Source organism: Moschus berezovskii, chromosome 15, assembly GCF_049115385.1.
Source record: "Moschus berezovskii isolate FMDL1 chromosome 15, NW_MosBer_1.0, whole genome shotgun sequence".
NCBI lineage: Eukaryota > Metazoa > Chordata > Mammalia > Artiodactyla > Moschidae > Moschus > Moschus berezovskii.
In genome coordinates this window covers 4,841,487-4,859,683 of record NC_142474.1, presented here as the reverse complement: position 1 = coordinate 4,859,683, position 18,197 = coordinate 4,841,487, and the positions used below count along the sequence as shown (strand labels likewise).

At 42.9% G+C, this 18,197-nt stretch overlaps 1 protein-coding gene across 4 annotated transcripts in view; it reads right to left on the bottom strand.

Annotated features, from left to right (window-relative positions):
• ADNP (activity dependent neuroprotector homeobox) overlaps positions 1-15,882 on the bottom strand; it is a 31,520-nt gene extending 15,638 nt beyond the window's left edge. The window contains exons 1-2 of one of the 4 annotated variants that reach the window (XM_055393652.2): positions 12,861-14,830; positions 11,841-11,953 (exon numbers count right to left, since the gene is read on the bottom strand). The gene's annotated coding sequence lies outside the window, so the exon portion shown is untranslated. Of the gene's footprint in view, positions 1-11,840; positions 11,954-12,860; positions 14,831-15,058 lie in introns of those variants that run through there. The other 3 variants (XM_055393660.2, XM_055393638.2, XM_088843669.1) reach the window with 3 other exon arrangements.
• Positions 15,883-18,197: the final 2,315 nt, after the last annotated feature.

The window sequence follows — 18,197 nt, the reverse complement described above, 5'->3', positions numbered from 1 at the left end:
GGAGGCATTTGAAGGGTCACAGGAAGAGAATTAACGCATCAGTTACTCCACTGAGACCCATGATGGCACTTAAAAAAATGTGTGTGATGTCTTTGTGGAAACATTTTGGATCCGTTAAGTTAAAAACTATTCAGGCAGAAGGAAAACTTCATTCCCATATTTCTGTCACCCCTCAGCAACATATTTAATACTGTAAATATCACTCACTGAGTAAAAGTGTGATCACTATAGAACACTTTCTTTTTATAACCAATTAAGTGTTTATCTTTCCTGACTATTCTGGGATCCAAAGTGGTGAACACAGACACCCCTACATGCATTTCAGGATGTCACTAGCCCTACATTTAAATTAAGCCAGATGTAAAAAGGTTTATATATTTGTATTTTAAGAAAGCGAACCTTGTAAAACCTTTCTAGAACAACCCTCTGATGAGTGAACACATCGGGAGCCTAGAGCCTACATCCAGTCTGGAAGCAATCACCCCACTCCATCTTTTCCTAAAACACCGACTCGAACAGAAGCAGCTTATCTTTCAATTTCCTATAACCGTGGGCACAAGACCTTCCAGATGCCACAGGCTCTTCACATAAAAGGCAGCTAGGGCGCCTCCTCTTCCTCTCTTCCTCAATCCCAAATACCACAAAACAAGTACCTAACTATCCAGGGATAGAATGCCACTCTGCATCAGTGGATAAAACCGTGCAGCACAAAAGAAAGTTCAGTCTTCCTTCTCACCAGAAAATGTTCAGTAGTGCTGAGGAATTTGGAAAGCCCAGAAGGATTAGAAAAAGAAACTACTTCACCAATGAAGATACACTTGCACCAAAGGTAAATTTAAATACTAAACATCAATTATGTTGCTTAGGATAATCGTATTAGAACACTGTTAAAAAAGACAAGAAGCAAATAGGAAATGTAACTAATTTTTCTTCTGTTCTTAACTACTAACTGATTTTTTTTCACTATTCTTTCAGTTTAATAAAAGAAACCCAATTAATCAAGTGAAGTGACTATTTGAAACTGCCTCCACTTCAGGAAAAAAAAGATGTTCAAGTTTTTAACCAAATCAGTTATTAAATCCCTTATAATTAAGTTTTCGTAACTATTTCTTCGGTAGGTAGACTGTATTTATGCAAGGCAAAATGCCTGTACTCTCTAGATATAGCATCCTGTACAAAAACGTTTTATCGCAGGGATAGTTTTGTCCCCTCTCTATAAGCAATGTGTGACTGTATTCCACAAACAGCTCTGCTCTAGGAGACTGTCTGCCTGACCGCTTACTGTGAGTGAAGCACAAACCCCACCAGGCAGCCTGTCCCGCGTGGGACAGTTCTGTTCACAAGTTTACTCTGCAATGCGCTGAAAGGTGCCCACGACTCTCAGTTCAGCTACCTAAGTCTAAATCCTTAGCTACCTACCAGCCTTTCAAGTTTTTAAGACATTTCCTCCTTCCCTCTCAAGAGGTCCCCTTCTCCAAGTTAACCACGCTCAGTGCTTTTCACAATCCCCTCCGTTTTCACCTAAGCCAATCTCCAACAAATGGGCTCCAGCAGGTCAATCTCTTTGGTGTCCTGTTAAAACATGGTTACTTCAGGCGTGACATGTCAGGCCAAGCAGGACAGCGCTTCTTTAGTTTTCAATATGATTTTTAAACTAATGCTCCTAAAAGGGGCATCTGTATTGGTTGCATCCACTTCACACACGTGACTATAAACAACCTTTTTCATTTTGGCATTATGAGCCATCTTTTCTAGCATTAGCTGGTTTAGCTGATCAGAAAAAGATACTCTATTCTGAATATATGTCTGGTTATAAAAGAAATAACTATCAACAGTCTTTAGGCATCTTCTCATTGAAGGGGCATGGACATACAGGTCTTAAGAAGGACAAAAGATTGAGATTCATATTTCAAATCATACTATCAACTAAAATCAATTATGAAAATGCAGCATTCTGAATCACTGAAAAGAACCTAGGGTTTTACCTAATCTAAACTCTTCTTGTTTTACAGAGGAGCAACTGAGAAGCAACTGGCTTAAGGGCAATGAGCGTGTCACTCAGAGCTGGGTCTCAAGGTCATCTCCAGATCTAGGATGCAGTGTTCTTCCTATTATCCATGCAGATGACGCTCTGATCACTGACATTAATGAAAAGTAAACAATGCACATGATATACACACGTCTGAAAGTGTCAAGACTTTAATACCCAAGGTTGAAATAACCATAAATAATTCAGTCAAACCAGCTCAAACAGAGATACAAGATTAAGGATGCATACATGCATCTCAGATCAGATGGTCCCATTACCTTCAAAGAAGTGAGACATGAACTCGGCTCTGACTGAGACTACTTGCACTAAAGCGCTTTAAACATCACTATGGATGCCAACAGTTACTAGATGGCCACATCTGAGAGACAGCTTTCTATCCAAGTTGTAATGGCAGTGTCTTGCAAAATGAGAACCACAATCTCAGAACCCTTAAATCAAACGACACCTTTTAAAAAGCCAGACGTATATTCTAGGTCTCCCCTATGGTAATGAGCCAGTTAACCGTTATCACTCAAAGTCTGAGAACTGCCTAGAAAAAGCGGAGGCTTAGGCAATCTTTCTTTTCTAAAGGGCAAGGGTAGGCAGGGGACTAGTCTGCTTTCAACTACCTCTAAAGTTCAGGTTCCTTTCCCCTGCCAAATTCTGTTCATTACTGTTACAAAGGTAATTGAGAAATGAAAACATGTGCCCAGACAAAAACTTGTACATGCATGTTCTCTGCATTATTCATAATATTCAAAAAGGAAAATCAACCCAAATCTCCATCAACTGATAAATGGTTAAGTAAAATGTGGTATTATCGATACAATGGGATATGATTTAGCCATAAAAAGAAGTGAAATACTGATATATGCTCAACATGATGAACCTTGAAAATACCATGCCAAGCGAAAAGTCACAAAAGGCCACTTATTGTATGAGTCCATTTGCAAATCTCAGAGACAGGAGATTAAAGCTGTCTAAAATTCTTGCCTGGAGAATCCTAGGGACGGGGGAGCCTGGTGGGCTGCCATCTATGGGGTCGCACAGAGTCGGACATGACTAAAGTGACTTAGCAGCAGCAGAGTATTCCTGCGAAGAAGGCAGTGGCACCCCACTCCAGTGCTCTTGCCTGGAAAATCCCAGGGACGGAGAAGCCTGGTAGGCTGCAGTCCATGGGGTCACTAGGAGTCAGACAGGACTGAGTGGCTTCACTTTCACTTTTCCCTTTCACGTATTGGAGAAGGAAATGGCAACCCACTCCAGTGTTCTTGCCTGGAGAATCCCAGGGATGTGGTAGTCTGGTGGGTTGCCATCTATGGGGTCACAGAGAGTCGGACACGACTTAAGTGACTTAGCAGCAGCAAGGTTGGAGGAGCTATGGGGGCAGGGAGGGAACAGAAGGTGTTGCTAATGGGTACTGACTAGGTTCTTCCGGGGTTAAGAAAATACTTTAAAATTAATTAACCACAATTAATTTTAAAGAGCTGGACAACTCTGAATATACTAGAAAACACTGAATCATATACTTTCAATGGGAGAACTGTGTGAAACACGAAAAACATTTTCAGCTATTAACAGGCCTAGGGTAGACCACAAAATGCAGATAAGGTAAAGAACACAAATAATTTTACCCAAAGACAAGATAACAGTAAATACTGGGGTATATTTATCCTTCCAGATTTTATGCATGCATAATTTTTCTTAAAAAACAAACAGACACACACACAAAGGGAATCAATGTATTTCATTCAGTATTTACTCACACAGCAAGAAAACCCATATTGCTTGAAACATTTCTAAATTAATTTTTAAGAATCATGTGTTCCAATATGGCAGGTACTAGCCACACATGGCTCCTATGCACTTAACAGGAGGCTAGTCTGAAGTGAACTGAGACGCTTTAAACTTCTGCCATGCTGCCATCACCACCGTCCATGTCCACAGCTCTTGCACCTTGCGAACCGAACCTGTCTGCCCCAAGCAGTAACTCCCTCTCTCCCCGCCCACATGCACCTGGCAACCGCCACTCTGCTGCCCGCTGGTTCTGACCACTCCAAGCACTTCACATCAGTGGAATCGAAAATACCTGTCCTGTTGTGCCTCTTATTTTACTTAATGCCTGTGAGGTTTATCCAGCTGTAGCCTCATGTCAGGTTTTCTTTCCCTTTCAGGCTGAATAACATTCCATGCTATGTGTGCATCACCTTTATCCATTCACCTGTTGATGGACACCTGCTCTATCTTTCAGCTCCTGTGAATAATACCGCCAGGAACATGGGTGTGCAAGCAGCTCTGTCAGACACCGTTTCTACACCACACGGTAACCCTGTGGCTCTGCCATTACACTCCCAAGTGTACAGGTTCCTATTTCTTCACCTCCTCACCAACGCTTGTTTTTCTCTTTTTTTGACAGTAAGCATCTTAATGGGTGTGAGGTTATTACTTTCATCATAATTTAAATTTGCTTTTCCCTAAAGATTAGCGATGTTGAACATCTTTCCATGCACTTTTGGGCAATTAATACATCTTCTTTATCCATTTAGATTTGATTTTAAGCATAAAATATATTTGAGATTTCCAATACGTAGTATGAAAAAAATGCAAAGTATCTCATAAATAACCTTCCAAAAATAGACTGCATGTGGAAATGACAATACTTCGGATATACTGGATTGAAAATTATTAGTTTCACTTTTTATTTTTTAAAAAGTAGCTAGTGGAAACATGGAAAAACCTCAAAGATATTATGCTAAGCAAAATAAACCCGTCACAAAAGACAACTATTACATGATTCCACTCACTTGAGACACTAAGAGTAGATAGAAAGTAGAAGGGTGGCTGCCAAGGACTGGCAGTGAGGGGAGAGTGAGGATTCACTGTTTAACGGGGACAGAGTTTGCACTCTGCAAGATGAAAAAAGTTCTGGAGATGGATGGTGGTAACTGTTGCACAATAATCTGAGTGTACTTAACGGCACAGAACTGTACGCTTAAAAGTGGCTGGTTAACATGATGAATTGATTTTACGTCATGTATATTTTACAACTCAAGAGAAAAAAAAAAGTGACTACCAGAAGATACAAGACAAACGGTAGTGAATACAGAAGCAAATAAGGTTGTTATTAAGCATCTGCTAAGACTGTTTAAAGCTTCCTCTGAACAGGATAGATCCTTTAGAGCAAGTCCTGGATGTAATAAAAGAACTCTGAAGGCCTTTACAAATTTCTAGACCATTTTGGACTATATTAAATGAATGCCTCTCTGGTAATATATGAATGGCCTCCAAACTGTTAAGTACTCAAAAAGAAAAATCTTAATAGAGAGTTCAATTTCCTAGCAAAACTGCTTCACTCCAAGAGGTCAGGAACAGAGGAATACATCACTTATTCACTCTGCCTTAATAACAGTTTAACCCAGTTATGGTTACTTTAATGGGAAGTTCAATTATTTTTTATTTTGCAAAAACTTGAAAAGATTCTACAGGAGGTAGCAGCAGTACAGAAACTTTCACATAATTTTCATGTATTAAACTTTCAAATCACCTTAAGTTTCTCTCAAACAGTTGGCCCTAGTAAAAAACAAAACAGGAAGCCTTTCCAAAGGTAACAGAATGCTGAAAATTTTAATTTAACAGTTTAAACAATTATTGTTTTCTTTAATGTTGGTGTGGTTCATTAGTATCAAACCAAGATCTAATGAGAAATAAACAACCTGGTTCACCACATTATCAGTCATCAAAATTATAAACACACTGTGACTTAAAAAGTTTTATTTTAAATCCTCATCACAAATGACATCGAGATTTAGTAAAACATGACCTCAAAGTGTAATTCATATAACTGATAAAAAGATTTGTCTTTAAATTATAATCACTATGAATCATTTTTCAGCAGAGATCAACTTCCCTGATCTCAACTGATAGGCTAAACAGAAAAATTGAACTAGGCAAGAGGACAAGGATGCCATCTCACTATTCAAAGCAAAGCATGTCCATTAAAACATTTTAAAACGTTTCTTTTCCTCTCCTGTATCTCTAATGTTAGTCAGAGGCTGGCACATGGCACACACTCAGTAAGCATAGAATGAACCAACAGTCCCTGTCTACAAAGGGCTTACAGAGATGGCTCCCTATATGCACACACACACACACATACATGTATGAAAGAAGAAATGTGTTCAGATGTGTCACAGATTAAACGTTCTGAGGCTCTGTAAGAGGGACAGTTCATTCTCGGCAGGGGTGGTCAGGAGAGGGTGGAAGAAGCTATCACACTGTGGCCACTGTGTTCAGAGAAAAACCCGCATTTACCGCATGGCTGCTCTGTTGAGCTTCTGAGACCTGAGGGAGCTCACACGCACTGCAGACCTACCTACTCAATCTGGACAGTCTGCAAAACAGCCAGAGCCTTAGGTGTAAGATAACAAGATACAGAAGTGATAGCAGAAGGACAGAGGTAAAAAGTTGAAGCATAAAACTACAGCCGACATCAAAATTTGTTTTCCAGCAAGACTATATTGGTTTTATGGACAAAAATTCAGCTTCCTTATAAGCCACGTGTAAAAAACCTCTCCCTCTCATACCTTTAAACTCCTATAATACAATAAGTAGGGTAAGACAGTACAGTAAAATTTTGCCCTGCTAGAAAAGGTGGTACAATGTAGTGAAAAATACAGCTCTAGAGCTCGATAGATCTCAGATCTACAGATCTGTTTAAATCCTTGCTCTGCGGCTTACTAGGTTTGTGACTCTAAAAATGTTACTTAACTTCTGGAGGTCTGTTTCCTAGGCCATAACGAGTATAACACCATTCCACTGTTCAAATGTCAGAAGAATCAAGTAAGATGAAGCCAATTAATGCTTAGAGTAGTTATTACCTTAAACTAGATCAGAAGCTAGAACAATAACTGCAAATTATGAGTTCATACCAGGAATATAGTCTCTTAAAAAGCACTGACTATTGTTATTACTGAGAATCAGATGTGGTTGTCATACATGTTCCTGAATGCATTATAATGTGCATTTATACTTACACAGACTAGTGTTTTTGTACATCACTGTGAGCCACTCATGTTAAGAGTCAGCATATTAACTTCGCAAGCTCTGTGGCACTTATAATAATAGTTATGCAATAGAGTATCCACAAGTACCCAAAATAAAGCTAGGTGACTCAGAAATACAACGGTGTGATCTAGAATTTGCTTATAAAATACATGTGTCCTTATAAAATTTGGGTTATTCCTGTTAAAAGGTTTTCAGGCAAAAAGACTAGTACCTACAACTAGAAACTATCACTTTTGAGTATTCAGATACAAACCCTAGCAGTAACCATTAGGACTCTAATGGAACCAAAAGCTTTCAGGGTGTACTTTTCAGAGTGTACTGAGAGATATATACAGCTGGAGGGAAAAATGACATTTTGACGGACAACAGAAAAGCTGACCCTTTATCAATTTTAAATACTAGAATTCACACAAAATTTTATTTGAAATGGGGGACGATACCTTACTGCTTATAAAAGAGAAAATGATTGAGAACATGTTTTACATCCCAATCTAGCTTCAGGGAGGTTGTGAGATGGGAAGCAGTTCCACATTTACTCCATGTTAAGAGGCACCCCACACTGTGGCGAGTGACTCCCGCACTACACTGCCCGCACGGAACTCCACAGCCTCGCAACTGCTTGCTGTCAATGGACAGCCAGGTTTAAAAGCTGTGACAGAGGGAGATCAAACGAACTCACAGGCGGGCCTAAGAGGACATCCAGATACGTTCATTTATAAGCATTCCAGAAGCACATCTAAATAGCCTAAGACAGAAAGTAAATTATTTTCAATTCCTTAGTAAGTTTTCCATGCTCTATCATAACTAGTCAAAACAATTTTCCCATAGTAATGGGAAATGTTTTTCTTACTATTCTTGAATAACAAAATACATAATTTTCTTGGATTACCTTCTCACGTTTTTCTAAGCTATCTCCTACAGTCAAGGCTTAGCAAAAGCATTATTCTTACAGCAGGTTTTGTCACTTGATGACTCAATCCTTACACTTTCCACAAGTTTTATTTTTCTGATCTCAAACCAGGATTCTTAAGCACTCCTGCGTTAGAACACACCGAGTCTCACTTCATCTTTTTCACCAGAGCAAGAATTCTTAATTGCTGACTTAAAACGTACAATATGTAAAATTTTAATAAATCCCACCACATTTCTACTAGATAGAGGTTTCTTCAGATACATTAGGTTTCAAGAGACCACTCATACAGGTCCTCAATTGTTGCCAGCTCCCACCAGAAAAGGAAAGCCTTACAAATTTTCAAGGGAAGCTCAAGTTTCCATAAGCTCTTAAATGGGAGCATAGAGGGTTCAGAAAAAGACAGAAAAGGCTAGGGCAAAAGCCAGCAATTATCTGTCTAAGCAAAAATTACTGCTCAGAGGAGAGAAGGAACAAGACTGTCCTAAAACAAAACACTGGGAAAAGCAATAGACTATAAACAAACTTTCTTTTTAGATCCTTATACAGGCAACTTCAAACCTTACACAGTTGCTACTTCTTCAACTCACTACCACTGGCACAACTCTCACCCATCAAGAAGCTAGTGTGGCTACTGCACAGCCTACTTGGGAGTCCTTGACTGTGAGCTGACACCCAAACACAAAACGTCACCATGTGGGCCCTCATCAGCCAAACAGCTCACAGGGGCACGATAAAAGCCTGTGCTCCAAACACAGGCCTGGGAGCCAGGCCAGACATATTCCAAAGCTCACTTCACTGCTGCACAAAGCTCACTTCACTGCTGCACACCGTAGTGCCTTGATTTCCCTACCTGTGAAACAAGGACAGTTCTGAGAGAACTGAGAATGGTTTATAAAGTGCTAAGAAAATGACACCAATATTAAAGGCTTCAACCAAATCACATGTGAAATGATATACAAACAACTCAAAGCTAAGAGACTAAATTACAAATCTTATACCCTTACTGGAGAAGAAATTAGGATGTAGAAGGATCTGTTTTTAATTCTAAGAGATGGTCATGTAGGAGTCTCTTACAGATTCCGTGCATATTTTTCAGCTACAACTCAGTCTTAAACTGTGGCATATGTTCAGGGCAGTCTTCCTCTGGTAATTCTATTCAGTCTTTAATGCTCTTCTCTTTAATTTTCAAGCCTTTCTTTCTGGAATACTGCTAAAATTCTTGAGGTATCAGGATTTCTCTAGCTGCTGTCTTGGAACTAAGCTGCTGCTGCTAAGTTGCTTCAGTCGTGTCCGACTCTGTGCGACCCCACAGACCTCAGCCCACCAGGCTCCTTGGTGAGAATTCTCCAGGCGAGAACACTGGAGTGGGCTGCCATTTCTTTCTCCAATGCATGCATGCATGCTAAGTCGTTTCACTTGTGTTTGACTCTGTGTGACCCCATGGACAGCAGCCCACCAGGCTTCTCCATCCACAGGAGTCTCCAGGCGAGAATACTGGAGTGGGTTGCCACTTCCTTCTCCTGGGATCAATAAAACCAAGGAGGCCTGTGACTGCATCTAAAGACAGGGGACAGGAACACACACATGGAGAGAAACTGTAACCGAGGACTGTAACAGTGGAAAGAACTGCATTCTACACTTATTAGAACAAAAATGTGCAACCCTCATCAAAACTCACTTTACACAGCTGGCTCACAGTTTACCTGAGACTTCCTGTATACAAGCACATCCCCACACAATCAAGCTGAGAGAGAGAGAGATATCTCCCAATTTGAGAAGCCTGCTCATGTGCAGAGAGCCTTCTCCTTCCAGTGAAGCAGAAGATGAATTCTCATTTCTGCCGACCCCTCAACTGGCAGATTATCAAAGACAGGTTGTGATCAAAACAAAGGTATAAGGGTTACTGAGACCCTAAGAGACTGAGGGAACCCAATCATGCATCCCCTTACTTTCCAATGCACTGAATCAGGCAAACAAACAAACAAAAAAATACACAGTCACATGGTACTGTGGCCACTCAGCAATCAAGGTGGAAGATGCCAATGTGTAAACAAGACACAGCATCTACATTCAAAATATCAATTCACTTAATTGGTGTGGGGTTTGGCTCATACCAGTTTCAAACACCAAGTTTCCAAACTAACAACATAAAACATGTAACTAACAGAGATGCACATCAGCAAAATCTGGCATTTGCTCCAGACTTAACACCACAAGTTCTTACCGAATTAGGGGAGGAAAACCTTTGTTAAGTTTATGTGATGCTAGCAACACATCAGGAGAAGGAAATGGCAACCCACTCCAGTGTTCTTGCCTGGAGAATCCCAGGGAGGGGGGAGCCTGGTGGGCTGCCATCTATGGGGTCACACAGAGTCAGACACGACTGAAGCGACTTAGCAGCAGCAGCAGCAACACATCAAGGTCTGTGAATTTAACTACAATTAATACACAGTGAGTAACATTTCCCTTCATGTTCATGCCTCTTGGGCAAATAAATGAATATTACACTCTCATGGAAAATACTTCACCTTCTGGAAGATGTAACAGACTCTATGACGTTTTTAAGTGAAAGTCCTTCGGAAGTCCAGGTTGAACAAGTAGTTTATTACACAACACTACTTGGGCACCTTGATGTAAGCTACGAATGAGGTTCTAATCTTTTAAAACAAGAATTAAATTTTTTTGTATTTTCACATTAAAAAAATGTTTAAGATTCAAACAGATTAAAAAAAAAAAATCCTGACATTTAATTGATTTTTTCCCCCATACACGTAAATGTATTGTTTCTAAACATTACTTCTGATATTTGGACCTTTTATTTGTATATATCATTTTAACACTAAAAAAGTATAATGTGAATATATATATATATATATACACCCATCTATTAAGAAAATCAACCTTACAATCAAGGTCTACAACAACTTATGCAATTTGTTATTTATGCATGGTTCCCAAAAGAAAAAATACTACTTTCAGAATAAATTCTCAAGTTTTCATTTTTTCCCTACCCAAGGAGGGATCCCTACTTGCTCCTTTATAACAGAACAGCCCTATCTTCTTTATTAAACTGTATTTTTCACAATTAAACGTGCAGTCAGAATGTGTACATTAACCACCAGATTGCTACTTAAAATTTCATAATACTAAAAACTACTTTTAATATTTTCTAAAACTTACCAGTAGTTACACTTCAATATATAAATGCACCTAACATAATTATACTTCTAGCAAATATAAATAATATAAATAATAAACACATGTAGGAGTGTATAAAAATCAAAAGCCATTTTTATTTGATAAAAGCCTACTGATTATTTGCGAACAAGTACACATTCATGGAAAGGTTTGTTCTGATCAGAGAATGTTTCAGGGTTTTAGAAGATTAGCAACTCTTGAGACTGGGTCATCAAAATAGCAATAATCTAGAACTTATTTGACATTTAGTCTATTCAACATGATGACATTTTATTCTTAATATAAATAGTATTATAACTTTTCCTGAACTCTGGTTTAAGGGAAAAAAAGACAAACTGAAGTAAAACAAATGAATAACCGGTATGTTTAAAACCAATGACTTTCAGAATAAGCAGGACCAAGGATCTTTAGAGATTCACAGTCCAACTTCCTCTATTTCCTACACAGAGACTATAAGAACCAAAACCCAAAGATTTAGTTAGTTCAAAGTATAGCAATCTGTAGTAAGACAGTGTTAGGAAATGTTCAAAATGGGCCAAAGACAAAGGAATATCTACTTAAAAGTTCAGTTAAATAGAATACCCATTCCCCACCCTCTAATCAATTGAGGCTTTTTAATAAACCCTCACAGTTTACCTAAATTTCAGCCCTTCAAGGCCAACTGTTTCACCTTTTTTTTTGAACGCCAAAATCAGGAAACCTTTGAAATTGCAGAATTTATGCTTTTTAAGAGCTCACAGCAAGTTTTCCTGTAGGGGGAAAATGGCTATTACCACTAAGGACATCAGTTAACATTGTATCTTATGTGTAATTTACTAAATCAAACAAAACACCTTCACAAACTTTGCCTCAACATAACCCTCAAAGAAGAACTTTTTCAAATTAGTCATTTAAAAAGTTGTACAACTCTATGTCAAACACAAATTCAGGCCAAAATTTTATCTACTTAACAAGTACTAAACAGTATTTAAAAATTACAAGTAATACCATTTAGATTATATATCTTATTCTTCTAATTACTAAACAAATTGTAAAGGCAATTATAGTTAAATCTCTAATGGAATACCTGAACCAAGCTGCCTCCTTTTCACTCACCAAAATGTTACTTGGTAGCAAATGTCCAATGCAAATTCTCCCTTAAGCATCAACTGGTTAACTATGTTTCAAAGACTACATTTATTTTCCCAAAGATTTATCTTGGTGAATCTTTATAAAATACTTGCATCAAGGTCTGAAAAGTACCCCCAGAGTGTCAATAAACACTGTCAATCTTTGGTAGCAAGTACATGTTCATGAAAAGGCCTGTTCTGATCAGAGAATCTTTACGGTCTCTAAAAGCTCAGCAACTCTTGAGACTGGGTCATTAAAATAACAGTAATTGAAAACTTAAGGTACTTTATACACAAGAGTGCAGAATGAAAATCATTAAAACAATATTATCAACTTTAAAATTTTCTCTTAAACAAGCCACAAGTCATTTCTCTGTTCAGAACCCACGTCGGCAACCAGCTCTAACCAACCAGCTCTAACTGGTTCCTTGAGGAATGTGGCTAGGCTGATATTTTGGAAGTGTTGGCTTTGGTGGTGACCAAAGAGGAAGAAATCTCTGGCTTCCCTGTTGCTGCAGTTCCCACCCTCCAAAATGAATATACCCACCGGTGTGAATTGACAATGTGGTCCAAAGAGCAAGGCAGGAACGGAGTCCAGATCCTCAAAATGGTAGTACAGGGCATAACCACTAGGCCACCTATCAGTTCAGTACAAAAAGTACAACCCTGTGCATCATGGTGCAAAAGCTGGGGCCTAGGTTTCGCATTGTGCATCTCACACCTATGGAAATAACAAGAGGAGTAAAATCTACAGAAATCAACACACCCTAAGAAGATGGGTGCTCACAGAAGACTGGTGTCAACACTTTTGCAAAGGCGGTTGGCTACTGGGATAATGAATGGCAATTTCAAGTCCAAAGTTGGAAAGAAGGAAAATTTTACAATCAACTGGGTTGAGTTTAACAGTGGAGAACTCAACATGGGCTTGACGTTTACCAACAAGGCTTTGCAAATCATGACACCCATCTACAAGCTTATGAAATTTACTCCCCCACTAAAATCTAACATCCCTCAAGGATTGTGAACTCTCAAAGAGTTGAAAAGACATGGGGCCATGAAGAAGGAATGAAATCAACAATCCTCCCCCAAACCTGTCACTCTCAGGTTTTGAACTTTTCCCTTTGCCATCTGACTTTGGAAAGATATGGTGACACATTCAAAGCTTAAGGCGGAAGAATTCCAGAGAAGGGGGAAACCTGTGTACCAAGGATGTGTCAAGGTGATTCGTCAAGAACAAATGTGGATTGTCTAAGGGTCAACACTTTGAAAAAGTCAAAAGAGGAAACTTCTAAAGTGCAGGGTGGATTCCTTAAAAGAAAATCACTGCTCTTGACTCACTTGATCCTTCACCATGTTGCTGTCAGCTCACCAACTAAGAGTGTCAGAGTGTCTTGCTGGGTCCATTTTCCCATGGTCTGTAGAAGGCGCTGTGAAGCACATCCTGTTCTAGCTCTGGGGCCCTTCCCCCCTCTGCAGCCTTACCCAGTGCAGGGAATGCGCCCCCTACTGACTCCAACACTCATCGCCTTTAGCCGACTTGGCTGCGGTGCATTTTGGGTGGGGGCTGGTATTTTCTTCATGGCCATAAACCAGAAGCAACAATGCAGATTTATAAAGAAATTCTATCAAGCTACCCAGGAGATTTCTTTTTTTCCCTTCATTTTGAAGGTTCAAGACACTGGCACAAGAAGCATTAGGGAAAGGGCTTGGGTCTGTGGGGATGGACAGCATTATAAGGCAAACACAGGAAACTCTTTGGTTCTTTTTCCCTCCTAAGCCTTTGTCTGAGAAATGGGGTTATGGCAAGAACTGTCCAGAGGAACAGGGGAATGCAAGAACATCAAGAAGACTTAGTGTGCTATGTGTGCGGCTGAAAAGAATATTAGGTCTTAGCGCCTGGACTTGGGCAGAAGAGGAAGAGAGGTAATCGCGCCTTTTCCAGCAGACAGGCATCCAGATTTGGGGGGGAGGGGAGGGCAGGGAGGCAGTCCAGAGGAAGAGAAGATGTGAATAAATGGGTGCTCAAAGAACTATTCCCCATTCATTGCACTAAAAGAACAAAAAACCCAAACCAAACTCGCAGCTTTCTGGATTTCCATTTTTCACCATCTTATTGCAAAGTTGGGGCTCAGAATGCTCGCAAGAGGTCGTGCTGACCAGGCAGCTGCGATTGAGAAAAGCGGGTGGTGGAGGACTCCGTGGTCAGGATAGAAGGGAGCTGGCATGCTAGGGAGGAAGGACCGCACAGGGGAGGCAAAGACTTTCACTTCGTGCCCTGCATGCTCCGCGCCCCCCCAACCTGTCCCCCCTCCCCCGGCTAAAGGTGGGGAGACCCGGCAGGAGGCTCGTCCCGGGGATTGGGGGTGTGCGTGGGGGGCCCGTTTGGGGCGCGGGGCGGCAGAGAGGGATTGGTTCCAAGGATGGGAGCAGCTCGGCTCTCGCTGGGGGCGGGGTGGAGGGAGATGCCACTAGCGGCAAAAGCTCCGGCGGCCGGGGCGGCTGCCGGCCTCCGCGGGCTTGCGGGGCGGGGAAGGGGGGTCGGGCTGCAGGAGGCGGCGCCGGGCCCCGGCGCTGAGCCCGGGTAGCGGTCCGCGCCGCGGCGGGCGCCCCGTCGGCACCGGGGTGCGCAGAGCGAGCGCGTGCGGCCCCACAACAATGCGCCCGCGGGGCCGGCGGGCGGGCGCCGCGCGGGCCGGGGGCCGGGGGCCGGGCGGCCGCGGTGGCGCGCGGCGGCGCCGGGCTTACCTTGAGTCGGCCTCGAGGCGCGCGCGGGGCCGGCGTGCTCGGGGGCCGGGCGGCGGCGGCGGCGGGCGGGCGGCGGCGGCACGGCGCTGGCGGCAGCGAGGGCGCGCCCGGGGCCTCGTCGCGCTCCGGCTCGGCGGGCTCGGCGGGCTCCGGCTCGCGCCGCGGCCGCGGCTGCTGCCGGGGGGCGCGGCGGGCGCGGCAGAGCGGCGGGCGGCGGCGGCGGCGCGAGCGGGCCCCTCCAGTCCCCGCGCGGGCGGCGGCGGCGGCAGCGTCGTCGAGCGGTGCAGACAAAGGAGGGGCGGAGGGAGGAGACGGAGGGTGTGGGAGCGGCGGCTTCCCCGGCGCGGGCGGGCGGCGGCGGCCGCGCTCCTCTCGCTCCTCCGCAGCGGGGACCGAGAGAGGGAGCTGTGTCTGAGGAGACGCCAAAATCCCCCTCAGCGCTGCCCGCGGGCGGGGGAGGGGGCACAAGATGGCGGCGGCCGGGGGGGCGGGAGTTCAGTTCATGGGTCCCGGCGGGCGGCGGAGGGGAGACCGGGCCGGCGGCGGCGGCGGCGGCAGCGGGCGGGGGAGGGGGCCGATCCCGCGTCTCCCCTCGGCAGACAATACAAGCGCCTCGGAGCGACTCCCCGAACCTGCCCTAGCCAAAATGGCGGCCGAGAAAGAGCGGAAGTGACGTAAGCGCCTCATTAGCATAAGAGGACTCATTGTCCAGCCAAGTGGGGGGGGCGGTGGGGGCCAGTGCCCCGACCCCCAGGCCCCCCAAGGACAGTTCTCACTTCCATGAGTGCCTGCACGTAACTTCTTCTGAGCGAGGGTGGCATCAGCACCCCTGTCCCCGCCTAAGGGAAATTATATAATCCCCACTGAGGGGGAGCTCTCGCGAGAACCACAAGGATGTGCCATTGACCCACTAGGAGGCGCCGCGGATAATGGCCGCAGTGCGCTTGCAGGGCCCTGTGCACGGCGGGCGCCGTCCTCTGGTCACAGCGCCGACGGCGGAGGCGCAAGCAGCGGGCCGCAGCACGCCCTGCACTCAGTCAGGTGGCCGTGCTGGGGATCCCTGCGCGGGCCCGGCTGGGCCTGGACTACATCTGGCGGGAGGGGCGTGTGGGCAGCCCCGCGGCTCCACGTGCTGGGGAACCCGCGCTCCCGGGCTTGGCAGAAGGAAGCCCAGGACGCCTGGTCGGCCATGCCCCACACTTCCTGCCTTAGAGGAGGCGTGAGGGCCTCGTGCTTCACACACCGACCTGAGATGCGACCCAACTCGTGGGTGCTTGACCCCTTGCGGGTGGGGTGGGCTATTCAGTGGACAGGCCTGCGTTTTACAGAAGGCCAGCTGTTACCCGGGGACAGGGCTTTCTTCCAAATCAGCGGTGGGCTCTTCCCTTTGGCCTGAAGAAAACAAATGGGATCCCTAGTTTTTTGAGGCCATTGGACTAGTGAGCCCAAGGATGAGAAATGATGTTGCCAGTGGGCCTCCATAAGATCCTTGAAAACCACAGACTAGTGCCAAAGACAGTCACGTTAAGTGCTCCCACAATTTGGATAGCACAGGACGTAATGGAGGCCTTTGAAGAGTTAGGTCAAGCCCAGCCAACACATCATCTCAACATTCTTGAATCCATCTTTTATAGTTGAGTCTCTATGAGTGTCTATCAAGTGGAGAAGTAAGCAAACCCGTTAAGATGCTCTCTGTACATCTTACACTTATTTTGCTGTTTCTCTAAATTTCAAGTTAAGTTTCAAACCATAGGTAACATCCCCAAAGAAGCTGACTTATCTGAAAATAGTACAAATTATGGTTACATAGAGCTTACTGTCTAAGGCTTCAGTTAGCAGGTGTAACAAGCTGTTTCCTTCAACTCAGTATTCCATTCATTTCTGAAATTGTGATAAAATGTATCTTTAAAAGCCAAATCAGTCTTTAAGGGAAAACAATAGCTGGAAAACGTTGTGGAAAAAAAAAGCGGGGGGGGGGGGAACGACCCTGAAAACAGTTTGATTTTACAGAGACAAAGATGAAGAATCTAGTTACACGTTGCAGAAAACACCAGCAACAACTAATATGAAATAAGCAAAATAAGCTTTAGTTTCTTTTTAGATACCATACTTAGATTCATACAGAGAATATCAATACAAAGGGAGAACAGCTGGATTTCATCCGTGGCCCCATTTACGAAGTAAAAAGGGATGCTGGATTCACATGTAAACGTTTAAAAAGATTTTACAGTGTTCAAGTCACTAGACTTACTAAAAAAATGCATCTAAATAGTCCAGATTCTTTTCTAATAACTTCCAAATGGTGGAAGTTTTTCACTGCCCAAATACTTTACTGTAAATTCCAACAGTATCACTGTTGGAATGATTGTAGAAATAAGAATCAAAAGACTAAAAAAGGCAAAAGGTACCTAACCTAAGCCAGTGATATCTGAGAAGGCAATACTTTAGTAGTGAGTTCTCTGAGGTGGTTATTTAATCTCTGCTCCATATAGCTGACAATAAAGATTTAACTTTGGGTTTAGATGAAAAAGAAAACATACAAAAAATTATTTGTTAGCTTTAAACTAATTTTACATTAGTGATAATAAATTTTCTAGTTGTTACCAGTTATGAGAGAAGTCATTTCCCCAAGGAGAGGGGTCCGTGGTGGGCTCTGCACAAAAGGGAAACAGAATAGTACTGGCACTTATTAGAACATGTCCTATGAATTCAACTATGGGAATAGGTAATGTTCAAAATGACACCAAAGGTTGTATACTCTGGTATCCATTTCTGTTAAGATCTGTTAGGAATGCAAATGGAAAAATCAGATTTTAAATTGCTTCAGCAGCCAAATTAAACTAGGAAAATGTAGTAAGAGAAATACTGTCCACTAAATATGCTTATTTCATTTAGAGACGCCTTTCCCTTGTAAAGGAAAAGTCAACTTGATTTTAAGATTATTTGCTCAAAGTATGTCTTACTCAAAATTTTAAAAGATACTACATGAGCTAAAAGCTATGTTATAATTGGAAATTCATCTTATTTGCAATACCTACTTTAAATGGGTAAACAGAGTATCTGTGCTGGCTTTACTGAACAACCTTTTAACTTGCAGAACAGTTTCCTCAAAGGAAGACATCTAGGGGATTCACAGAGA